Source organism: Sitophilus oryzae, unplaced genomic scaffold (assembly GCF_002938485.1).
Source record: "Sitophilus oryzae breed Bouriz unplaced genomic scaffold, Soryzae_2.0 scaffold_376_pilon_pilon, whole genome shotgun sequence".
Taxonomy (NCBI): Eukaryota; Metazoa; Arthropoda; class Insecta; order Coleoptera; family Curculionidae; genus Sitophilus; species Sitophilus oryzae.
In genome coordinates, this window is record NW_022146947.1 from 185383 (window position 1) to 213281 (window position 27899).

The window sequence follows — 27899 nt, forward strand, 5'->3', positions numbered from 1 at the left end:
CGCAACAAAGCAGAATCGGACCTATATTGATATAAAAAATAAGTCTTATTTTTACGTGAGGAATCTCCCCACGAGAAATGGCACATGGTTTTTTGAAACCCCCTGTATATTATTTTTATTTACCCCTTCGAGGGCTGTAACTTCTTCGGAAACCATTTTAGGGCATATGTTCATAGGAACTTTTTTTTTCTTATTCTTATCTGTAGAATCAACCATCGAAGTTAGATACACTATTTTTTTGACACCCTGTATAATAACCCTGTAACCAATGGTGATAATACCATTCAACCTGTAAATTTTCTCCACCTCATATTAAAGCAATAAAACAAGAAACAGTTTCGGTGTGAACATATTCTTTATACCGACGACTATACAGCGGAATTGTCTTCGTTTTTTAATTTGCATTTACACGAATGTAGAATGCGTGTAGTCGCGAGGCGAACTGGGAATGCGGAGCGTCTCGTCCTGATAAGGAACATTTTACTTTTGCGAGAAACAACCGCGTTTAAAGTCGAGTTCACACTAAAGAGACACGAGTGAAATATTACTTGGTTTGTTACGGCATTGTAAATATAACATAAATTTGTCAACATATGGACTTAACTGATAGTTAAAAAAAATACTAGTATGATTTCGGAAAAAGCCAATATCGATTCAGAAATTCAGCACAGGATTAGTACCGCAGTGCCTCAGGAGCATTCTGAAATTAAAAGACAGGGTTTTCTAGAATCATGACTTGTATTGAGCACAAAAAGGAAACTTGCAGTGTGCCGAATAGTAATAATCCCCACCATTATATACAGGTTTCTACGCTTTAGTGTCAATATCTTTATGATCATCGGAAAATGTCTTGGGAGCGGACCGTACCACAGTGATTCCGAAAAGGCGAAAAGTGGCAAAAATTCTCAACTTACTGCTACATTTTTTAAAATTATTTTTGTTAAATGTGGTTTTCTAAGTGTATAAGTGATGTTTGGAATTCAGAAAATTGAATTATGTATACAGTGTGTACTTAAATTGGCTGTAAAAAAATAAAAAATGGGTTGTAAAAAATTTAATTATATTATTTTGTCTTCAATAGCATATTAATTTAATACTCTTTTCTTTGTAAAGTTTAAAAAATCAAAAAAGTTTGTGTAAACACATTAATAAATATACAGGGTTTTATTTTCAGCCCCTACAATAGAATTAGCATTTCGTTTTACTATAATTAATCCTTTTTTCAGAACTAGTTACCAATAAGTATTACTTAAATTCAAGATATTGACATTCATTTCAATGAGAAAAAAAAAGAAAGTAAATACATCTGTATATTTTATGTAGTTGATATTAATGAAAGTAACACCCTTGATTAAGGGTATCACCAAAACATCTAAAAGACTGAGCGCTCTTTTCGCATTAGATGTAAGCAGTTGTTCACGTTAGTTTTAGTTATATTTTTAAATGCTCTATAATTTAGAAATATCTGTAATTACCTATGGTAAAAATATTATACTTAGATGATAATTAGAACTTAGTTACAAGAATATAATACGCAAGAAAAAGAAACTAAAAATTATCCTAAAGCTTCTAGATAAGATGGATAATATATTTAAGGTGGATTTAGCAAATGGATAAAAAAATAGAATAATTTAATCTATAATAAGTTTTGGAGCCTCAGGATGCTGTTCTATTTTACTTGACAGGAGAAGTCTTGGTGATCTCTTACTATATCCGAGAAAATTAGTATCTAGAAGGTGCATGACATTCTTGATAAAAGTTGTTGAATGAATATTGACGCATGATAGACACATTGACACGTCTTTTTAGTTTATATATGGTTTATATTAACAATAATTATTCAAAATTAATGAGATTTCTAATAATATTAAATTTAATATCATATAGGCACAAAACGAATAAAAACTTAGGCTTAACAGGGAAAAGCTAGTTAAAATTACAGAATAAAAAGTATTTTTAAATTTGAACACTTTGTATATCGAAAATTAAATTGAATAAGAGAAAATATATTACAGTTTTCTTTCTAAAACTAATTAAAAATAACCAACAACAATATTTTACAGCACCTAAGAAACACCCAGTAATATTACTGTCATACGTAATTTATTTTGGGAAACTAAACCATGGTTTTCGGGAGAGTTAGGCAACCTAAGGGGTATTTGTGGGTTAATGTTGGTCATGAAACTTCGTAGTTATGAAGAAAAAAGGCTAATAATTGTAACCTACATCATATTTTTTTGGAGCAATTTGTAGCATTTTGTATTAGCTTACATAAAATGTGATTTTAACTTAAGTAGTTCTTAATTACATCAAGGTTTTTATTGATTTCTTTTATGGTAGCAGGGAAGTTAAAACTAGAATTACCATGAGGAAAAACAGTTGAAAACATTGTACTTTCTCAGAGTACCACCAGTTTTTAGCTAATTTAATCACCAACGTTAAACGCACTAATTTTATTTAATCAAAATTTAATCAAAATATTTTAGCTTCAGCTAATAATTTTATAACCTGGAACATTTCTTATCAGGGATTAATAATGGGCCCGTTTTTATTCAAAAATCTTCACGATTCTGAAAATATAGACTATTGGGAACAAGAACAAGAATAACAAATACATATTGGCAGGATGACTTGGCGCGGACGTATTATTTCATTTGAATAAAACTGTCGGGTTCGACGTAGGACAAGACCGACAAAACCGTCCGAATGGTACCGCCGCGTACCCATCCAATAATAAATGATTCGAAGCGGGACAAGTTGTGCGACGTGTGCCCCGTGTATAAAGGGATAACAGGGGTATGTCACCGGGGTCTCCACCAATACCATTCGCCGCATGATAAGATAGAACGGCTCGCTCGAACGATGTAGCTGTGGTTAAAGTGCGCCAGTGGCGTAGCTTAGGAAAATAATTAGGCGAAACCCCCCATGAACCCTTCTAGTATCAGTATAAAAACAAATATTGTAATAACATACTTTTATTATTGATTATTAAGTTATGAAGCCAGTCAGTAAAAATTAAATGATGCAACTTCGGCTGGTAGAATTTTGATGTACTATATTTCTGGTTGAGCGTTATCGTTCACAAAAACGAACCACCCTCAACAGCTGTTCGCCATAGCCTTATCTCTGATATATCTGTCACCTGTCGTTGTTCCGTCAACATATATTAATTATGTACGGCCATCGAACTAAATACCGTATGATCGAAAAAAATGGCGTCCAGTTGGCTTGGAAATGACAATCGATGATATTTCCCATATAATTTTACATTTAAAATGACAGCGATTTTCATTTCAGTCATCGCTGACGCCCTTTTTATTCGATCATACGGTACCTGCCTAAAACATAATGTACTTCCTTCTGTGAAGTGTGTTGTCTCCCTTTATACACGTATTTAATGGCTGTCACTCACCAAACATATTCTAGTCTCGTCGGAGAAAACCACAGAGTTCCATTCTTCGGGCAATGGTGCGTGTTTTTGAGTCCATCGCAGCCGGTGTAATTTGTGCTCTGGGTTTAGTCTGAGTACTCTTATTGGTCGACGACACACCAAAACTGTCCCAAGTATTCACCTTCTCAATTTAGAAACCGATATCGTCATAATTTAATAAGTCTCAAGTTCATAGCCATTATGCTGGTGATTGGTAATACGTCTCTGGCCGCCTGCTAGGTTTATAACTCACACAATCTCATATTCGAGACACATCATTTTGCCAAACACCAATTCTATCAGCCACGAATCTTTGAGAATGACCTTCTTCTACCAGAGCCACTTCTACCACCTATTATCTTGATCAATCTTACTTATCTTACTTAAACACGATTGATTTTCACACTCTAAATCGTGAAATATGACTAGTTCGGATATTCTTGGAGTAAACATTTTTTTGTTGAAAATATGCTATTAATAATAAACATTGACAAGCAAGCCCACAAAAAATTGTTTTCTTCGAAAAAGTTTTTACATTAAAACGAGGTGATGCAAACTCAAGGGCGTAGATAAGGGGGGGGGGGTACTGGGGGACAGTACCCCCCCCCCCTGACGCTTGACGAGATACGAGAATTGAAATAGTCATTGACATAGAGTTTTTTATTTATAGTTTATAGAAAATTAACTAATCAACGTCGTTGTTTCATTTTTGTTTATGTAATCTACAAATCTATATTTTAATTTTTGTGTCATGTTTTTATATCTTTTTGAAGACAGAAAAATCGCCGTCATTTTAATTCGACAAAAAAATTTCGAGGGTGATTTTTTTTGCGACTTAATTATAGTACCACCTCCATAGCATACACCTATCTACGCCCCTGTGCAAACTCCATTAACTGAATCAGAACCGTTCTGTTTTCCAAGCGGAAACCAACTTCAAGCAGAACTTGGAAGACTCACTCTATCCGTAATGGTCCAGCGGCCTAAGATTCTCGAACAAATTTATCTTACTTACAAGCCTAATAATTAAAGTTAATAAGACTTACAGGCCAGAAAAATAAAAGATTTTCCTTTATTTAAGTAAAAATAATCTTCGGATTGTCACGGGGTTTTTAACATGACACTCTCTGCTCATTGAACACCTCAGTGGATTAAAGCTAAGAAGCAATGGCGAATGCAGATTCTGTAGGGAAAATGGGAAAACACCAGATAACCTCATCACTGAGTGCGCCGAGACGACAACCATTTGTACTATAAACTTTGGTACGACTGATATCGGAGATGGAGAACTAACCTCTATAAAATCGTCTCAGATATAGTGGCTTTTATCAAAGCCTTGAAACTCTATGACTCTACAAGGTGATGTAAAAATGTTGAATCTACATAATATGTGAAGATGTTTTCACTCTAGAATTCTTAGTCATTATTAACTTAATTCTTATAATATTATTAACTTACGGTTTGAGCGAATCAAAAAGGAAAAGTCTCTGCACCGCCACTGGCCAGAGCCGGCCGATATCGCCGACTGTAAATCATAGCTGCGCCATATAAGGACCTTTCGCCTTTTTCATGTCCTGAATATCAAGCAGAAAGGTGTGTCCCGTCGTCCGTACAGTGTCTTTCTTTCTTGCTGAATGAGACCGAAAGGGAGGGACACACGCCGTGGAGCCATTGCTGTCGTTTTTCTTTCAAAAGTTCCTTTTCAAACTATCTTTATTACTGAGGCGGTTTTGTCGGTGTGTAATGTAATACATTGATAGCATTTAATTTAAAGTTTATTTTCTTCATTATAGGGCTCGAACTCACTGACGACCAGGTCGCAACGACCTGGCCGTCGCGTCGGCTGGCCGGCCGGATGTATTGCGTTTTTAGCTGCGGCCAGATGAACGACCAGTTTCAACAGACTTGTCAAATCTAACGATTTTTTACGTTTTACCAATTAGAAAATATTGTTTCAGAAATCTTAAAATATCCGAGTTAACTAAAAAGCGAAGTTGCTATTCACAACAAACAAAAAGCATTGTGTACGCGCGACCGACAAAAAGGGAGATATTCTGTTTCTTTTTTCTACTGATATGGCGCCCTTATCGACTTTAGAAGTAAACATATTAGGGCCATCGTAAAAAAAGATCGTCAGACACTGGCTCTAAATATAAGCAGGTAGACAGTTTAGCTTCCAGTTATCTCAATGTTTACAATATAACGAAGAATCTACAACAGTAATTACTTCTATTTTTATGAATGTTTAAGTTACTTTCTTAATTTTTTTTCAAAATAATGTACCTAGTAGAAATATAGTCTAATGAACCCTGTTTGAAAAACGTCAAATTAAATATCATATTTAAAATACAGTTGTCCTCCTTGTACATGACTACAATACAACTAAAAAAACTAATTTAATAAAAAGAACAAGTGGTTGTAGAAAAACTTTAAATATTATTTTTTTTATTTTTTAAACATCGAAACTCAAAGGTGTAATAACAGATATCATACCAACCATAAATCGAGTAGGTATATGTCATATAAAAATGTTTTGAGTTTTTACTAGAATCGACCCTTGATAAAAAAAAGGGATTAGATTTAAGTTTACCTTTGATCCAGTCTTCTTTGGATTTTCTGCACGTGTGCAAAAACTACACTAAAACACTATATCTTATAGAAAATAAAATATTGTGCCTTGAATTTGAGGGATTTCATCTGAAAAAATATTAATTTGGAAGAAAACCGGCAACAAGCGGCAAAAAATGATAATATTTCCGTGCAGGTCTTCTGGTCGCAACGACCAATGGACGGCCAGGACGTTAGTGTGCACTATATCATTTTGTCATTTGATTTAATGGTTTTAGAGGTAGCTGCGGCCTGGCCGGTGCGACCTGGTCGTCAGTGTGTTTGAGCCCTTAGAGCATAAAAACAAAAGTATTAATTTTTGCGATGCGATTGACAATATAAAAAAAATCTTTTTTTTCGATAGCAACTGTTAAGATTGCCTTATATCTATCAAAAATAGTAGATAAAATAGTACTTTAACCGCAAGGGTAGATTAAATGATACGTTAACAGCGATGATAGGTTAAAAACTTTATTTCTTCTCGCACGTTTTTTAATTTCTTCCATTTTTGAAAATTTTTGTATTCCTTTTCATAAGTTATTCGGGATTTAAATGAATATCTGTTGGTAATTTACTCTTATTTCGTTTTGAACCATTTATGGCTCCGATTCAATCAGCAATCGACCGAAAGAGAATTATAAAATATTGACTCAAAATTGACAATTAAAGAGACAGCTTCATTTATTTGTCAATGTGTAATTACATAGAAACTAACGCCAACCCAACACAATATTTTTTCTACTCGTAATAAATTCGTTGAAATAATAATTTCTGAATATTTTTTAAAACGTACCTCGCTATGGAAAGAAATATTGTTTTATACGCACGACGCATAAAAGTAAAGCACTTTTACGCCTAAGCATAAAAGTGCAAAAATATATTATTAAACTGAGATAAAATGTCAAATTGAACGAGCGTAACCATAGTTTCTCGATATATAATTACATACAAGGTATTACTTTTAAATATTTTTATATTATTTGGACCGTTTGAAATTGCTTAAAAAATTATTTGAGGGGTTAATTATTAAAAAAAAATAGCATGTTCTATTCGGAGTAAAAATGATTTTTTGTGTCTCGCCTGTATGTCAGGCATCAAACGTAGAGCCTCGCCAAAAAAAGTGGCATTTTTAATCCTAATAAAACAATATACTATTTTTTTTTAATGCATAATTTCCTTTTCATCAACCTTTTAGTTTTGTCATTATTGCAAGGTATTTTTTTGTTAATTTGGAACTATCTAATTGATGAATGAATTCTTCTAAAGATTTTATTTTAGTCAGAACAACATACGGTAAACACGGTGTGTATGTTTCGAATCCCATCTTCAGACCAGCTTGTCACCGAAAATACCCAAGTATACCCAAGCAGCATTTGAACGTCGGGACAACGTTGTGTCACGCGACCAAACGTCGGGGCGTAACGTCGGCACAACCTCGTGCCAACCCTAGTCTGCACTAGTTTGGAGAATAATTTTTGGGTCGAAACGACGTTGGATACCTACGTTGGCTAGCAGCCTAATTTAGTACAAACTGCAACGTTGTTTAAAATCCTAATTCACAGAAATACAAAACTATAAAATAATATAGCGTTTAAGTCGCGTTTTATCCTAAATTGGGATAATTATAGTTAAAATATTATTTTTATGATTTAGTTAGATACATATGCCAGATGGCAGTAAAGGAGAACAAAACAAAAGTAGTTAAGTGTGGAGGATGTTTGAAGATCATAATTATTGAAACACTTTAACCAACTCTGTAACTCGTTACCCAAGGCAAAAAAATAAAACGCAAACAACTTTATTGATAAATGTATTGTTTCTACTTTGAAAAATACTAATGGGCCTTAAAATTAAAGAAGTTTTAAAAAATTTCTTGTAAATTGAAGTTTCAATTTTTTTAGTAAAATGAGAATAATTTATTCGCAGTCGAAAAAAAAATTCCGCGTGTTGTTTAGGGTCAAATATTTAAAGTTAATGTATTAAAAAAGCAGGAATTGCTATTTTAGGAACGAAACATTTTCTTATTCAACGACATGGCGGCTTTCACTTTGTTGTTTTGGAGATTAAGATGGAGTAGTTCGAGTAGTCGCATACCTGGACCAATAAAGTCGCAGTTCAGCCTTAACAGGTAGTATACTAGTCGCAAGATTGTCTAATTTAGTCATCCTAGAGTCTAGCTTGTGCCGCCCTCTATATTCTATATAAACGAGGGAGTGGATAAAGTATCGGTAATATGTCGATGTATATTTAAATTTATTTATATGTGCCTTTCTTACGTCCCATTTTAATTAAGTTTATTTTATAAAAACAAAAACAGCACTGAACTGTCTGACTGAACAGAACAATGAAGTGAAAATTTAAGATTTAAGGTTATGGTTCAAACAGTTGCAAAAAGGTAGTGGCTCGACGTCCTACCAACGTAAGAATAAGGAAATCTAAACAACGTTGGAATTAGTAAAACAGACGACGTTTGCATAACGTTGGAATAGGTCCTGAAAGTGACGTCGGAAAACTCTTTATTGCCCAACGTTGTAACTACGTTGTCCGAATCACCTAAAGATCACTTGACCAAAAAAGGTTACAAGACAACGTTTATTCGACGTCGCAGAAGCTTTTACTTTGTTGTAGTACTAGTTCAACGTCGGCACAACGTTACAACAACGTTTACATTTATTTTAATACCCAAGGTACAGAGATAACTATTTTTTTTTGAAACAAATGCAACGTTGTGTTTAGTAAACATGTGGTCGCAAGTTGTAAAAATGCTACTTGGGTACCAAATTTGAACCTAATCAAACGCTCGCAAGATTTAACCAAAACAGCAAGTTAAATAAAGGATTGTAAAATCAAGCTTCCGGTGATATTAAATTTTCCTTTCTAAGTTTTAGTGCTATATTTTTTACCAATTCGCCTTTAGTTGACTGTGAACTTGTTCTAATCACTGTCTTGTCGCCCAAGGCTTTTCAGCATCGTGCTTCCGAGAGACAACAAGATATAGGGTTTCCTAAACCGACCGCTTACAGAGCTGTGCTTCTTCTCTTTCTATTACTTTTATTGTGTCTTCTTTCCGTATTTTCACCGAGAAAATTACGTCGAGTACTCCATGATTTACGCCAGAGCCTCTGGCAGTACGCTTGCACGGGTATAGGTCTGGAGGAAGTGCCGGAGCCTTGGAGATTGGTATTAAGATGTTCTAGGAGAAAGTTGCTATGTTTTGATAAAATATAATTCGTTTCACTTTAGGTTAAATAAAACGAAAAGAAAATTAGAGCGTATTCTAATATGAAATAATAATTCCTACATATAAAAAAATGAATGAGGAAATAAAGACGATTGAACGAAGGTGCAAAATGATTTGTACCGCACCACTGCAAGGAAAATCTACGAAAATCTACAGTAACCAAAAACACCTGGTAATTATTGGGAAAACTGGAAATCGTCCGATTTTCACCAAAACTGGTATACACCCTATTTTCTTGGCGGTCTCTTACCGTTTTTCAGAAAAACGGAAAATAATTTCTACATTGATTTTTCTTTATTTCGGTCCTATAAAGTAATAATTTCACTATATTCTCATTATATTATAGTTTATCTAAAAGCCACACTTGATTGAGGATAGAAAAATGTCCAAAATTTTACTGAAAAACACTTTTCTTAACAAAATAACAAAGAAAATTGAGACCCCATAGAAGTTTGACATTTCATATATCCATCTTTCTCTCTCTTATGTAATGAGAGAGACAAATATATTCTAGACCTAATCTAGAAATTTGAAAATGTTCAACGTTGCCATATCTTTTTTTTTTAGGTGATTAGGCATTTTAAATAAATTACCTATTATGAGATCTGACAATAGTAAAATATATCTACCTATATCCACATTGGTTTCAACTTCTATGCGGAGGCTGTTAATCTCTTGTTGTTATATTATACCAAAAAAGATTAACCCCCTCCGCAAAGAAGTTATATAAAGACTATTTATAACCACGAAGTTGCACGAAAGAGTTTTGATTGCTTAGGTTTCAACTTCTTTCCAGAGGGGGTTAATCTTTTTTTGGTATAATACAACAACAAAAGATTAACATCCTCCGCATGGAAGTTGTAACCAATGCAATCAAAACCCTTTCGTGCAACTTCGTGGTTATAAATAGTCAGATCTCGTTGGTAAAATAGCAGTTATGGGAAGAAGCCGTTCTTCTGACGACCGCCTTTCGTAATCCCAGAATGAGCGAAAAAAACACGCTAAATTTAGGTTTAGGATTGGCAACATTGCTTTAAATGCCAGAAACACATAACCCAACATTTTCAGATTGTTTACAAATTTATTTTAGCAAATTTTACTCTATTATGCATAGAATTGGTTAAAAACCTAACAGAAAATAGCAAAAACATCATTGTTTATTGAATACTTAACAAAATATTTGCTAGAAAACCTTAAAAATATGAGAAATTAAGAAAAATTCGATGTCGAAATAATTTTTCGTTTTTCTGAAAAACGGTAAAAGACCGCCAAGAAAAAAGTTCAGATTCGTAATCTACGACCTCAAAATAGGGTGTATACCAATTTTGTTGAAAATCGGACGATTTCCAGTTTTCCCATTAATTACCAAAAACTTTTATCTAATAATAATACCTTTTTTCTTGCTTCCGACGACGGAAAGAGATAACTTTCCGAAACGTTTAGAATTTTTTTGTCCGTTAGGCAAATTTGTTTATTGGTAGACCACTGCTGATAATTAGTCTCAGTTGGATTAACGCAGCAGTGTTTACAAAAATAACTATTTTATTTTGTAGATTTTCTTGCAGTGGCGAAATACCCATATAGGACTTTCTTGGAGAGATGATTTTTTTAGTTAAATAAGTCATCAAGAAGTGTAGTTAGCGCGGGTTCGGGTTAGAATGGCACTCCTGATGGCATGTCCTTCCACTTCAGAGATATTGATGACTTCTTTGACACTCCATGTTATTTTACGATTATCTGCAACAAATAATATGTTATTTTACTTAAATTTATAAATATCTTTTTGTAAAAATTTACTAAGAAGTAAAACATGCGGATTCTGGTGAGAATGGTACTCCTGATGGCATGTTCCATCCACATCTGAAGACATGGATGACTTTTTAAAAGTCCCGTGGTATTTTATCATTATCTACACCAAAATATACATTAATTTCCCATACAGCATATCAAATCACATTTACGATGTGTTTACATTATTAGATGTAGACACAGGGTGGCACAATTCCCCCGATGTAAATATGCTACGTTTACACATTACAGTTCAACACGTATGCACGTCCACACAAGTTAAACGTCCGCCTCACAATGTAGCCACAGTATAGCATTTACGTATACACAAAGTAAGGGATACACAGTGTGCCGTAGGATACACAGTGCTTGTGTATTACGTTTAAACTATGTTTACACATTGCAGTTGTAACTACCGCGTGTATACGGATGTATTTTGCTTCGTATATACGTATTGTGTTAGATAAAACTACTTCTTATGAACGAATTTAGGAAATAATACCAGTTTTGATGCCTAACTTTTCGTTTTTTTTTAAGAAATATTTATTCAATGATACCAATTATATCTTTTTAGAACGAAAATTAGGAAGGCAAAACTTTGTATTTTCCAAAAGTATCTCGATCGTAAGTTCAAGAGAAGTAGCATTGAAATTGTTCCATTTTTGTTTTGTATTAAATGTACCAATTTTCTTCCATAAAATGGATTAAGTGGTTAAAAAATAAAATTCTTATATTTCTTTATATCATGGAACGCAATAGCGCAAATAACACAATAATAATAATTATTTACACTGCAGAAATCAGAAGTAAGAAAACACTGTAAAAGAATAGAATTTATATCAAAATGTATTAAAAATATAAGTACCTACCTACAAACTACCTAGTATAACAACATACTAAAATGGTAAACACTGGTATATAGCCACGATTTGGTGGACCTCGTTTAGTCATTTTTTCTCCTCTTTTCCCTCCAAGCAGTTGGTTTATTAGCATACTCATTCATCGAGCACTCTATTGGACTTTGTTGTATTTTATTTCCAGATTAACAATCTCACCCTTAAATTTTATATGAAACTGATTATTGAATATTAAACATATCTGTATATTGATCCATCAATAACTTACCGAATATCAGTGTAATCTTTGAAGTATTTAAATCTTTCTTTCTCTGGTCCATTTAGATTTTTATTATTTCCAAATTAAAAAAAATTATATTGCAGAGCTAACTCAGCTAACCTCTTTATCATTATACGAGAATATTTGGAGTTTTCATTCATTGGAGTCAAAATTTGGTAAATTGGGTATCGAGTAATGGAAGAGTCGCTGCTAAAATATTAATAATACTCTTAGGAAGGTGTAACAAGATAATTAAAAACTTGTACTTACCTTAAAATCTCTTTTAAACTACACACAAACAGAACATATATATAGAGCTTCCGAATCATAAAACAATAATGGCTGCTAAACACATACCACTCCTAGAAAGGAGAAAGGAGAGTATCTACGCTGAGGCTATCCGCGCATGCGCACACCTTCATTTCATGCTAGAATGTAGACACAACAGTACACTATTACAAGTGTCTATATAGATATTTATATTATGTGTATACGTCACATTTTTACAAGGTGTGTACTATAGGCACAACTATGATACGAAGTATCACACATACATTACTTATACATTGTATGTCTCATATACCGACGTCAGATTTCATCATTTTAATAATTATTTGTTACGTTACAAAAAACTCTTTAGAATCTTGAGTGCATACGGTATACCACTAGTAAACACTGCATCACACAATTCTATCAATATAAACCTGCGTGTATCTCATATGTATATGTTAGAAATAGATGAACACTTAGGTTCACTTTAACATATGTTGTTTCTCATGTGTCTCCCTTGTAGAAACGTAATTTCATTTGGACGTGCTATATGGGTTATGATTATTTTTGTAAAAAGAATAATTAAGAACTGAAACAAGCGAGTTTTGGTTAGAATGACACTCCTGAGGACATGTTCCATCAGAAGTGTCATCAGAATACATAAAAATTAAAATAAATTCTGGAAATAGGATATTATTAATATAAATGGAGAGGATTAAAATAATAAATAAGCACTTGAATAAATAAAGCTTTGTCATGTTTAGCATAGTCAATATTTTTAAAGTAAAACTTCTTTGACACACGGCCTTGAATGACGGCCGCGAGACGGCCATGAAAAGTGTTAGAGGCGATGTTGCCACAGCTACCCCATTTGGAGTAGATCTACCCTTTTTAAAACAATTTAACCCCGTTATGTGATAATCTACCCTGATGAAAAAGAAGCTTGTGGCAACACTGGGTCTGGGTAACGATCTGTACCATACGCGGCTAAGAAAACCACAATAATAAACTTTACCAACTGTACCAACCTTGATTTCATGCATATTTTCATCGATAGGTTTTCATAGCTTCTGAATCAAGTCTAGGTAAACCATCTAGCTCATTTGCCAGCTCAGAATTAGAATTTAGAGTTAATAACTCGCACTTTCATTGGAGGATACTGTTATTATTATTAGTATTTTAATAAAGCACGCTTTTAGATGTTTCAAAAAACTTTTAATAAGAGTAACTTTAACTCAACATATATGTTTCGGCTTGTTAGGCCTTTTTCAAGAGTTTTTTAAGAACTAATCGTCTAACTACACTGTAACTATATATATATTTACTATGGGGGTGGGTTCAGAGAGTTTACAATAGGGGTAATAAAAAATGTGTTTAGAAATCCTTGTTGGTCGTTAACATTATTTTCTACTGTTATATTTATTTCAAACCAATAATCAACGAAAATATTCGTATCACTTAATAAAATTATTGTAAATCACTATAAATAATGAATGGTTTGTAATTGAGCTATGATTTCTGTATTATTAATCCGGTAAATGATAGAGATAAACAATTGTGATTGATTAAAATTTTATTTTAAAATTAAAGTTTTGTTAACAACATTCTGAGAATTCTAATTATGAATTGAATCACAATTGAATAATGATAAGACAATTTGATTTCACACACAATTTTTTTTTAAATTAATAATTGTTTAGTATCTTAATTGGAAGTATATCAAAAAGTGTCTAAATTACAATGTTAGTGATTTTTAAATTAAATTTGAATAGTAATCCAACATGAATTATTCAAATAGGAGATACGAAGTCTCAATAGATCATACGTTATTAATCATTGGTGGGTAAAGTAGCAGCGTAATATAATTATGAATTCAATAAAGAGGACATGTTCGTCCTCTGATGGATCGTCGGTTAAAAATGGCCCAGGCAATTTCAATCCAATACGAATACAAAGCGTATCAGTCATCTTTTAATTAAATACTGATATGTAACTGGATTAGGGTCATTCTTTATTTGTATCAGATGCACAGTGGCGTGGATAATTTAATTATATACGCCACTATGTAATTATAATAGTAAGCAGAGTGTGGAATGATGCACACCTGTGGTTATAAATAAATAGTATATTGTTTTTTTATTAGCAGTAAAAATTACACTTTTCGTATTTTATTAAAGGTGTATTCCGCCGCGTTGCTTACCTTGGTTATGGTTTTATGTTCCGTTTCTATCGGTTTCCTGAAAGTTTTCTTATTACGAAACACGCGCGGTTCCTGAAAAATATCTATCATAATTGTCACCAACCTAACCAGCGCGAGAAGGCTGATTTTTCTAGTTTTGTTTGTCAATCAATGTCATTTATGTGACAGAAATCAAGTAAATATTGGAAGTTCGAGTAAAATTCCCATTTAATTTCGAAAATTTGTAATAATACTTTGTATTTATATCCAAAAGCAATTGAGGTAGGTAGTGTAACGTTTTTAGTTCGTTACATGTTTTTCATATATAATATATAATGTCTGGCATATCGTCACCGGATTCCGTATCGATCAGGCCTGATATTTTATTTGAAACGTTTGGCGTAATTTTTACGTTCGCCAGTCAACAACCCTGTTATTACTTCACTGCTTCTGTGGAGGGCTGTCAAGATTAGAGGTGGGCCAGTCTGCGATTTTTGTGGAGCTGCTACGCTCTGCGACTGCTCCAATAAAAGCACTGCGACAAGTAGCAGCGATTTTTCGGAGCAATTAACCTATAAATTAAAAATGTAGTTTTATAGGTTAATTGCTCCGAAAAATCGCACTCGGTGTTCGGCACCGTTCGTTGCATTTACTAAAAAGTACAGGACTATAGGTGTGATTATGATAGGCAACATCATCGTCTAGTTTTTATTTATTTATATCGGTATGATCGAAAAAACGGCGTCAGCGATAGCTATGAAATGAAGATTGCTGGCATTTTATATGTAAAATTTATGGGGAATGTTATCGATTGTCATTTCCAAGCCAACTGGACGCCGTTTTTTATTTCGATCAGTAGTGGCGATTTTAACGTCTGTGCAATCGGGGTAAGTCACCGACGGGCCCCAAGCCTCCCGGGCCCTTGCGAACAAGATTCGAACTTTTCCGAACTACGGGCCCCTAGAGCTCTTAAAATCGCGGCTGTACGGTACTATACTGATGTCTTAGTTTGATAGATGTTGCTATATTTTTTTAGTCTATTCAGAAGAATTTGAGTGTTTCTAAGTACCAAGCACTTTGCTATAAATATCTTAAAGAGTCTGTTCATTTTCACAGAGTGGTGGCCCATGGTAAAAACTTAATGTTATATTCAATTCAAAGTCGAAACTGTCAAAAAAATCTTTATTAGTGACCGGTTTCGGCTATTTAGCCATCATCAGACCTTAAAAATAGATATAAATAATAAAACTTATATGAATGTATAAGATCAAATAAAAGATTTAGGATATACAACAAAACACAGATACAAAATTAACTAACAAATAAACATACTAACAAGTTAAAAATTACCTTTGTCAAAAACATCTGTTTGTGATTAATATATAATACATAAATATCTTATTTAGATTCATGAAAGAAAAAGCGAACGCTGCTACGTTTCCCGTTCCCAAACTCCCAACAGCTCCAGTACACAGAATATACTCAATATACTATGCTCCAGTCGACTGCGACCTGCGACGACTGTGACTGGAACAGTCTGACCGGGCGACGGGGCTAGGAGCATTTTAGAATTTACACTATTGCCTGCTATTCTCCTATTGCTACTCACGAGCGCAGATGTCCTAAACTTGTAAACTGCTCCGAAATGTCACTGCGATTTTCTTGGAACTGGAGCAGTCACATACTGCGACGTTGGTGGAGCTGTGACAAAGTAGCGGACTGCGATTTCACAACCCACCTCTAGTCAAGATAGTTTCAAGGCGCCTCTCTGCGCTTTAACCTCACTTTTGGTTTGGCCGGTTTGCGGCACGGTTACAAACCCGACTTTTAGAAATGGTATTTTAAATCTTGCTGCATAATTTGAATCAGCTGCTATTTCGAAGCTACAGGTAAAGATGAGATATTATCTTTATTAGATTCATTATTATTGAATATTTTTAGGGTAGAGTTTTGGATTGGCCCACCTCAATTCGTATTTGGTGTTTGCTGACACATTGATTTTCTTTTGTCCTCCAGAATGTTAAATGGAAGAAAGGACAGTTCTTTTGTTTATTATTGAGCCCTCGGAAGTATTTCGAGGTAGGTTTATTTTGTTTATTAGACCTTGTTTGGTTTTAAACAAGAGTTTCGATTTTTAGGGTCCAAGGTATGGACAGGTGTCCCATATATATGTATTGATGCCAAGGTTATTGTCCAAGTTACGGACATTATCTTATGGTTGGATGTCCACGGTATGGACAGTATCCAAGGTACGGGCATTATCCAAGGTCCTAGTAGTGTTCCAAGGTACGGGTAGTGTTCCCATGTATAGTTTTCCTATGGACCGGTGTCCGATGGACGAGTGTCCACTGTACGGATAGTTTATCCTATTTACAGTGTCCCAGCGTGGATGTGGCATAGGCCCCATGCTGCTTCGTTCCTGTTTTTAAGCCTAATCAATAATTACGGCTGTATTAGTTCATGGTGTCCTCATCCTGGCCTCTTTTATTGCCTTGGCCGAGAGACTGTACAGAGATACCAGTCCCACCTCACGCTGCTACTCTTTGAAACAGGATTGCTTTAAGAATGAACATCTAAGTTTAGATTTAAGGACTGGTTTTTTATGTGTTACATTTTCAGTCTTTAAAACAGTAAAGTACATCTTAAATAATATCGTACAGACTTTACGTTTAGTGGTTAAATTGTTTATGTCAGATTAGTATTTAAAATATGATTTAGATCTTAGTTTCTTTGCGAATATTACGTTTTGTAATAGTACCGTATCATCGAGAAAAAACGGCGTCAACGATGGCTATGAAATGAAGATCGATGGCTATGAAATGAAGATCGATAGCTATGAAATGAAGATCGCTGTCATTTTATATGCAAATTTACATATATGGGAGATGTCATTGATCGTCATTTCCCAGCCAACTGGACGCCATTTTTTTTCGATCATACGTTATTACTTTCTATATAAATTATTATTGTGTCATTTTGACAGATGAATAACCGAACCGATTCTAGAATCTACGACTAGCAATATTTCAGATTTAACATTGTATAAAATATAATAAATTAATTAAAGTAATGCTAACTTTTTTATGTTTTTAATAGCTCTATCTATATTGTATTTTCCATAGTTTTTCATTGAACATATTTAATACTATTTTTAATATAACTTTCCTCGACATATAACCCACTTATAATTAAGTATTAAAATTTTACAATGTTATTTACCATCAAAGAACATCATGAATAAATATAGTCATTAGTTTTAAGTAATATACAACTGTGTTTTCTTTCTCTGTACATGCCTGGCGCCCAATATCTATTTTTTTTTTGTTAATTGTTATTAATTAGTTTTCTTTCCAGTGAAATACCTTATCCACGACTGCTCTCCGATGAAAAGCTGCCTTTCGCAGTGGTAGTTGTTTAAAAAACGCTATAGTAGTAAAAGTAAATAAAATTTCATTAACTAAATAGAATTACTTTTTAGGACCATTTAAACTTATCATGCAAACATTGTTTCTTAAAGTCAGGAAAATTTAAAGAAAACATGACAACAAGTAATCGTGAATGCTTTGTGAGCTATAAAAACATAAATATTGATTAGATTTGTTTATTTATTATTGATCAATTTTAATATTGGATCTACATATCATTAACATTAACCATTATAGAGCAAGCAAATATTTTTATAATGAATTCATTTTTCTCAAAGTATTAATAATAAAAAAGTTTTCCTCTTAAAGAAAAAAAGTTCGTTTCAAAAAATACATAAAAATAACAATTGGAACAGAATCATTTGTATCATAATGAAGAACTGAATTTATTGCTACCGATAATCTGGCAGTAAACAAGACAGGACAAATTACCGTTTCTTATTTATACTTCTTCGATTATATCTACTTATACGTAATTTATACAGATCAAACGACTTATGTACGTAATACATTATTCATTTATATTGTATTTGTGTTTGAAAGCCACCTCACGCAAACAAACAGTATTGGTGAAGATGCACCTGTCTCCAAGCGTCGCAGCAACTATAAAGAAAATTCGCCTCCTACGATTCAAATATAAGAGCGTATAAATAGGCACAAATCGGTTTATAATCGGTCAAATTACCTTCCATAAAAGTCTCTGCCTTATTTATATATTTAGCTATAATTTAGACGGGCAGTCTCGATTGTGTGATAGGATCAGAAAAATTGACCATGGCATTTATTTGTAATTAAATGCAATTAGAATATAAGTCGGTCTTCAACTTGTAATTGGTTTGTTTATGGTCGGGTAATAAATTAGGAAAGTTTTTACAGGTAAAAATATATACAGGGTGTCCCAGGCTGAGCGTGCATTAGAAGTTTCTAGTCTATACTAATATATAAAATCCTTAAGTGACTGACTCACTGATTAATCACGATCCTGCTCAAACCACTCAACGTAAGAAGCTCAATTTTGGCATACAGGTTGATTATCTAGGGTGTGGAGGTTCGATAAGAAGGGATTTTTCTAAATTCCAGCTCCAAGTTCCAAGGGGGTGAAACCACCCCTCAAATATTACAATATTTTTATTTAATAAACGGTTAAGTTTCCGAAAAAACGTTTAAACACGTATATTTCATTTTGTTGTTTTAGATATGTTAAGATTTTTTAAAAATGTATACATGGTGTTTCGAAAAGTCTGATCATTGATTAATCACTATCCTGCTTAAAGCGCTTGACGTAAAAAAAAACTGATTTTTGGAAAACGGATTTACTTTAGGGTGTAGAGGTTCGATAAGAAGGGATTTTTCGAAAATCAAATTCGAAGGGGGTGAAACCACCCCTCAAATATTAGAATATTTTTTATTTAAAAATCGGTAAGTTTTTCGGAAAACTCACCGGTTAGGTTGTAGAATTTTAAAAAATTTCTGAGTGTAAGGGAGAATAAAAAACTTTTTTTGACGATTTTTAGTGAGTGACATATATTTCGCAAAGGTTAAAAAAATTAAGATTTTAATTTTGTTTCCTCCGCTAAAAATCGGCTTTTCGTTTAAGAATCATGATCATATTATTTTTTCATGTTCTAGACATCTAAGAATTAGAAAAAAAATCATCATTAATTAATTTTGAATTTTTTTATAAAAATAAGGCTGTACTTAAACTGCCGTTAAACGGTAGCTTACTAAAATGCCGTTAATAGGTATGACGTCGTTGATGTGACGCACTTGAGGGCTTTATAAAATATAGGAATTTTATAAGGACGAACCAACGCTATCCACTCCTCCAAATAACCAACTTAGCCAACGCAACTAATCTTGACACTGATAAAAAAAATAAAAAACAAATATAAATTAGTAAAAATCAACCAACCCCACGAAATAACCAACTAACCGACGAATTAACACCCTCCAAATAACCACGCTAACCAACCCGCCAAATAACTAAACCAATCCAACCAAAAAGAGTGAAACCAATGCAATAAGATCACGCTGTAAGCAAAAAAAAATATAAAAAAGTCTTGGTCGGCGTGAGATTTGAACCACGGACCATTCGCTTACGAAGCGATAGCCTCAGCCACTGACCCACAGGTGCTCTTGCAAAATGCTTAAGGTTAGGCATTACTTTCCGCCGACATGAACGATGTCACAATATATATTAACGGCATTTTAGTAGGCTACCGTTTAACGGCTGTTTAAGTACATCGTAAACATAAAAATAAAATTGAAATAACAGGTTTTTTTGAAAATATCGAAAACCGTTTGAGTTAAAAAGCTAAAAATTTAGGTGAATTATTTTGATTCGACACCAAATCTATCTCCGGAGTGCGAGTCAAAAAAGCAGAGAGGGCAGATTTCCTATATTAATCCTGCAATACCCTTTCGGAGGATTTCTTAAATTAATGTTCTGTAACGAACCGAACACATATTTAAACAACAAATATTCGTCGTCGTATTAGGCAAACGCAAATAGTGTATTATAAAGATTTATGGGTGGCAATTAATTTTTAACAGTCGCTCGGAGCAGAAAAAATAGATGAGATTTTTGAGAGCCCAATAAGTACAGCGACGTCGTTTCAAATTTTCTTACATAAATCACGCTGGGCGAACTAATTAGACACTGGGAGGTGTTTTGTATTAATCGAGAAACAAACAAAAGAATAATTAGGAGATTTAATGAAGTCTGAGGGTTAAAAATTATTGCTTACTCATTAAAATTAAGTTTAAAACGAGACTAGATTGATAAAGTGATTAAACTATGTTTAAGATACTTAGGATATCGTTATTTTCTACTAAAATTGTCTAAAAAAATTACTGTGTTCTATAGTTTCCCTGCAATTATTGTAGTTCTCCATTTTATGCATATCCACTAATAACTAATAGATGTTTGCAATGATATTTTCTGTTTCTGACGGTGTGTATCTACATATATCATCAACATATGCAATTATTGATATTTCGTGTTTTGCATTCCGTCTTTTTCTTCTTAATCAGTTCAAACAGTTCACAATATTGGTAATACGTCTTAGAATTTCTTCTTTTATTAGCCTAAGGTATCTTAGGATTCTGCGATACAGGCACATCTCGAAAACCTCTAATCTGTTAATAAAAGTTGCTTTCAACGTCCAATCTTCCATACTATAAAGAAGCACCGACCACACGTAGACTAAGACTATACCGAATCTTAGTCTTAGCACAGAATATCTATTACGTTGCTATATACTCTTCGAAACATCACGAAGGTCTGTCGGGCTTATTCGATGTAACATTTAATTTTCTTCTCTGTCCAATGTCCAATCTTCGAAGAGCCAGATGCCCAAGTACTTAAATTTATCTACTCATTCAATTGTAATACTTTTATAATGTCTTGGTTGAGATAGAATGAAACACCTTAGTTCATGACAAAAGTATATTTATTAATAACGTTAATTACAGGCATTGACCGATGACTGGGTCATAGATTCTGCTGGGTATGCAATAGTTGCAACATCTTTCCTATTGCCAAATATGTAACAAACCAAAAACTAATATTAGATACAGTGTAGTCTATACCATCTTATTACATTTTGGTTAAATCTTTCAGGAATTTTTGGTTAAATCTTTCAGGTATTCAATAAAAAAAATTGAATTTTGTTTTACAGCAACAAACAAATTTTAATTTTGACATTGATCGATGTCCGTCAATAAAATTATAACCCCAAATCAAATGACAATAACAGTTACTTAAAAGAATAGTAATTTCGAAATGCCGTAATAAGGTTATCAATCGCTTTCATCTGGTTGGTAAGTGAGTGAGAGAGTTCGGCAATACAGGGTGCTATAAATTCGAGGTACGAGCATTGGTATCTCGGTAACCGTAATAGATACGAACATGGTTAAATTGGGACAAAGTTGCGCTTTGGGATGTTCACCAAGATGCCATCAAAAAAGTTTTAAAAATTTTAAGGATTGCTGAGTTTTTTGGAAAAAAACTGATTTTTTGAAAATCAATTTTATTTTTTCCTGTCGTTATTATTCAGAAAATCAAAAAACTAATTGCACATTCGCATAGCCACTTTATTAGGGCTATCTAATAGAATTTTTAGTTTTTCAAATCAGCTGATAATTTTTGAGATACAGAGGCCAACTTAATTTTTTTAAATACGGACCTGCATTTTTTATTTCAGATTTTGAAAGAAGTCGGTCTCCTGAGTGCAATGATATACCACGCTTAATATATTTTTTTGTTTTGACATTTGAACACAATTTATTTAAACTAATTACAAGTCCGGCTCTGTTTTTTTTATATTTAATCTATTCATCGTTACAATATTGATAAGCGTTCAAACTTATCAATGACGTGGGATAAAACATTGAATACGGAAAATCAAATGCAATAGAATAATATAAAATATATTTAATATAAATATAATATAATATAAATGTAATATACCTAATATAAATATAATATAATATAAATATAATATAATATAAACAATCAAATCAATTTCCGGGAAGATGGATTGGAAATGGTATAGTAGTATAATGTCCAGCGAGGTTGTAGATTTGTAAAAGTGAAATCAATTCATCTCAACATTTACAATAAAGAGTACAAAATGCATTCGGAAGTATAAGAAAACTTTCTTCTTATAAAGAGCCATAAATAAAATTGAGCGGAAAATAAATTTGTGCAATAGGGAGAATGGTAACCCTTTCGAACATGTAGAACATTAGAAAATAGTTTGTAGAAGTTGATTCATTTATAATAACTACGATTAATATTACGCATATTATTAGATCGCACACTGAGATTTCAAATTCACAATAAAAAATTAAAAATAATATCTTTAAATTTCTGACATGGATATTATTTATTTGAATCTTCCAATCGGCTCGATTTTCCTTATTCAATGTTAATTAGCGCTGATCAATATTGTTGCGCTGAATATAATCAGATTAAATAAATTAAGAAACCAGAGTCGGTCGTGAAATTATTTTAAATAATAACTAAATAGTTTTGTTGCTGTTAAGGTATCCAAAACAAAAAAAAAAGTATAAAGTGTGGCATATCATCGTATTCAGGAGACCGAGTTCTTTCAAAACTTGAAATAAAAAATGCAGGTCCGTTTTTAAAAAAATTAGGTTGGCCTCTGTATCTCCCAATTTATCAGCTAATTTGAAAATTTAAAAATACTATTAGATAACCCTAATAAAGTGACTATGAGAACGTCGATTTAGTTTTTTGATTTTCTAAAAAGTAACGACAGGAAAAAATAAAACTGATTTTCAAAAAAAAAAACAGTTTTTTTTTTCAAAAAAGTCGGCAATCCCTGATATTTTTAAGACTTTTTTGATTACATCTTGATGAACATCCCAATATGGCAACTTTGCCCCAATTTAACCATCTTCGTACCTATGACGGTTACCGAGATATCAATGCTAGTACCTCGAATTGCACTCTGTACATTATGACGTGACGTTGAACGATGGTTGAACATTCTATATATATATATATATATATATATATATATTGTTTTTTGTGTAGATATTTAAGCCTATTGCTTTGCTCTGTTCTTTTTCTTTCTTGGCCAGTTGTTGTAGGCAAAAGGTAAATTGAATTATTCTGGGTGCCGGGACACAGCGGCATCCAACGAAATGAAAAATCCGATGAGCTACCTAGGCAAGGATCATCTGTATCCTATCTTAATCCAAAGCCAGCACTTGATCAGGGAAAAGCGGAATGTCCACTGGAGAAACAGAGAGGAGCACAGACAAAGCAAGGCCTTTATCCAAGGACCTAGCTCTAAAACCACAAAACACCTGCTAATGCTTAGCAGGAATAAAGTGCGGATTACAACAGGCCTCTTGACAGGACACATGGCTGTCAAGTGTTACCTGAACAAGCTCAACCTGTATCAAGGAAGTCTTTGTTGCAGACTCTGCGAGAAATATCCTGAAACAGCGGAGCACATAATATGCGCATAACACTGCGAGGGTCTGGATCGCAAGCGACACTTTTTATTTGGGAATGGGGATTCTAGGCTAGAACAGCAAGAACTAGGCTCCTATCCTATTAAGGCCTGCATAAGTTAGTGCAGGGTACAAGGATAGGAGAATGAGTGCAGATATCGAAAGGAGACAAACACAATAGGCCCCACAGGTCGCAGTGTTTCCGCAAGTGTTCCGAGGACGGCCCTTTGTTATTGGAAAAAAAGTTGTTGTAGGCTGTGTATGTTATCAGCGATTAACACCGTATCGTCAGCATAGCGAATAGTATTAATCCGTACTCCATTAACCTTGATTTGGGACTCAGTCGTGGAAATATGTTTCAAAGTAGCTCAACCAAATTAAACATTCCTCATATCATTTTACAGCAATCTGTGACGCCTTTTTTTTCGATTATATGCTATTAAATCTGTGGTCATTCATTCTAACTGTAAATAAACAAACGATTTGTTTACATTTTGCCCGTTCTATTTTTCCTCCAAGATAAATTGCCTGTACCTCGACGATATATCTAACATTTCGGAATCCCCAGAGGTCCAAAACCGCGGTAGTACCGCATGGCGGCGGTACTCTCCAAAAGATCCGATAATTTTATCGTCTGCCGTCGCCGCAGCACGATACGGCCGGAATATTAATTTCCTCGGTATTTTTTAGTGGCACGCTTTGTAATTAAGCAACATTAATTAATTATTTATCGTGGTTCATTTATCTGGCGTCGCCGGACGACCGCTATTATTATTAGTACCACTGCGGGCACACCCCGTCGTCGTAAAGTACCATTTGTACCCGGGGGACAGTCGGACATTGTGCTTTGTTCATTAGCGGAGGTGTGGCGGTTTTGTTCGCTGGATTATTTCTTTTTCTTGTTTGTTTAATGTTTAATGTATATTCTCAGCTTTAAGAAGTTTGTTGAAGAAAAATTGTATCAATTTAGACATTTTTAATAAATTTTTCTTGATTTTTTGTTCTTTTTTTTCCCTTCTGCCTTTTATGCAAGGTTAGGTAATAGTGCGTCGGGCATCTGTAGCTCCTATAATAAAAAAAAAAAACTTGGAAATTCTGTTTAAGCGCAAACCTAAACCACAGATTAGGTATCCTATAAGTATACAGATAAAAATCTTGTCCCTAATTCGTGGTACGGAAATTGTTTTTTATGACGATGTGCAAACGAGTCAAATTTCCTGTGCGCAAAAATAAACTCGCGTAAAATAACAATAAACAGCTGAATAGAGAGATATCGCTAAACCGAATAGCGTGCATGAACGTTAATAAGGCCAGGTGTTATTTCCTTTACGTGAGGTGGTATTAACTCCCTTCATTTATAGTTATCGGATCGGAAAGAATTCTGTTCGCGTCGCGTCCACTATTTAAACTTAACCTAACTTTCAATTTAAAACTTTGAAATTGTTTTGTTTATTAGGTGTTTTAAAACTGAAGGGCCAAAGTGCTTATTTCCAGTGCTTTATTGTTCAACGTCTGCCAGTGGGTTTAGGGCAATAAGCAACAAATTCTCTTAGAAGAGCTAAGTCGTCATCTGCTATAAATCTAAGCCTCTTTATAGATTCTTTAATATAGGAAGAGGTGGAATCCATATTTAGGGCCATATTTATTTAATTAAAACTAATCCCAGCTACTTAAATATCAAATTACCTAATAAAACTCAAGTACTAATTTGAAACAATTCAAACATAACCTAAAATAAAAGATCTCGCCGACTGGCCCCGGTTGTCAAATACCCGCACATGCCCATTTAAGCAATTTTTAAACGTTATTTAGAAATAGCGCTTGGTGTAATTATCCGCAAATTACGTCAGGCGGTAACGTTATTAGCAGGTGTTGCGTTAAAAATTGACTCGCGCATATCGTAACGTGTAGTCTCTGTCGTAACCATGATAAGGTACGCGTAAATACTGCTATTACTACGCTATTCGGTTTTCCGATATATCTCTAATAACTGTGCCGGGCAAGCGCTGTGCACAATTTTAGAGGCCATAAGTGGGCGTGCTATGTGCGCAAACTAGTAGCCTAACTAGTACCCGATTCCGAAAATTGGAACCACGAAAAACAATAAAGAAAAAACAAAGTTTATAATCTGTATAATCTGTGCCTAAACTATGTGTAGATGTATTTCAGAAAAATATTTTAACTTCTATAGAGTGGCTCAAAAAAATGTGAGTCGATCAGGATTATTTTTTTTAAATGGAACACCCTCTATATTATTGCATTTTTGGCTTCCTTTCAGATCACTTTACATAAACCTAAGACATGAGTAAATATATTTCCATAATTTCAGAGATATTAATAAATATATATATAAAAATATGATATATTTTTCAGCCTTTCTTAAAAATTTTTATTAATAATACAAAAACTGTTCTGAAACCAAAACTGTATTAGATATTTACTTTAGATGGTCCATACTTACTTTGCTATAAATGTGGAAATCGTAAATCATACAGGATGTTCAAAATTCTACGCCAAACTTTCTAAAATATACAATAATTTTTCTGTTTTTTTAAATGGGACACTCTGTATATTATTTTTTCAATAGATGGAGAATTAAAAAATGATCATTTTTTGCATTTAGAGTATTTCAAAATTTTTAACGGTTTCGCAGATATTCCCGGTTTTGTATTTCATATGGTATTTTCTACAGTATATTTTCATCAAAGCCACCCAATAATTTTTTTTTCGTATTTTACCATTGAAAGCGCCATATGAAATAATACTGCGTGTATCCGAAAAACTATTAAAAATTTTGAAATACTTTAAATACAAATTCATTTTTTAATTCTCCATCAAATAAAAAAATAATATACAGGGTGTTCCACTTAAAAAAAAACTAAGTAAAATTATTTTATATTTTTGAAAGTTTGACGTAAAATATTGAACATCCTGTATGATTAACGATTACCATATTTATAGCAAAGTAAGAACAGACCATCTAAAGTAAATATCTAATATAGATTTGATTTTAGAACAGTACTTGTATTTTTAATATTTTTTAAGAAGGGTTGAAAAATATGTATTTTTTATTTATTTATTAATATCTCTGAATCTATCGAAAAATATTTACTCATATCTTAGGATTATGTAAAGTGATATGAAAGGAAGCTAAACACGCAAAATAAGTTAAAATTTTCCTGAAATACATCCTCGTACATACTTAGGTTGACACTTAAACAAAATTTCCCATTTTTTTTTATTCTAAGAGCTACAGATGTCCGACGCACTTTTGCCGGACCCTGTATATACAACAAAGTTGTCCTGGTTATTAAAAGCAATTTGTGGACCGTCCGATCGTCCAGATTTGGCGCTAGGTGATCGGACGAAATAAATCGTTCGGGAAGACTAGCCATAAAAAAGTCAATTAAACGAAATTTAGAGCGGTGGAACGGAGAGGAAAAAACCGGCCTCGCGTGTAAAATTTAAATAAAATATATTTCAAGTCTCCATTATAGAGAATAAGATGCCATTTCAATATGTTGTCTAACCAAATTAGGATATTTCGGTGTTGAGCCTTCTTGTGGACGTCTTAGTGGCACAGCTAAGGTCGCTCGGAATGGCAGTGTCTAGAAATTATTGTTTTTTCCATTAGCAACTGTTAAAATTGCCTTATATCTATCAAAAATAGTAGATAAAATAATACTTTAACAGCGAGGATAGGTTAAAAACTTTATTTCTTCTCGCTGGATTTTTAATTGCTTTCATTTTTGAAAATTTTTGTATTCCTTTTCATAAGTTATTCGGGATTTAAATGGAAGTAGTTTGGATATGGCGTTTATCGCCTCAGCCTGAATATCTGTTGGTAATTTACTT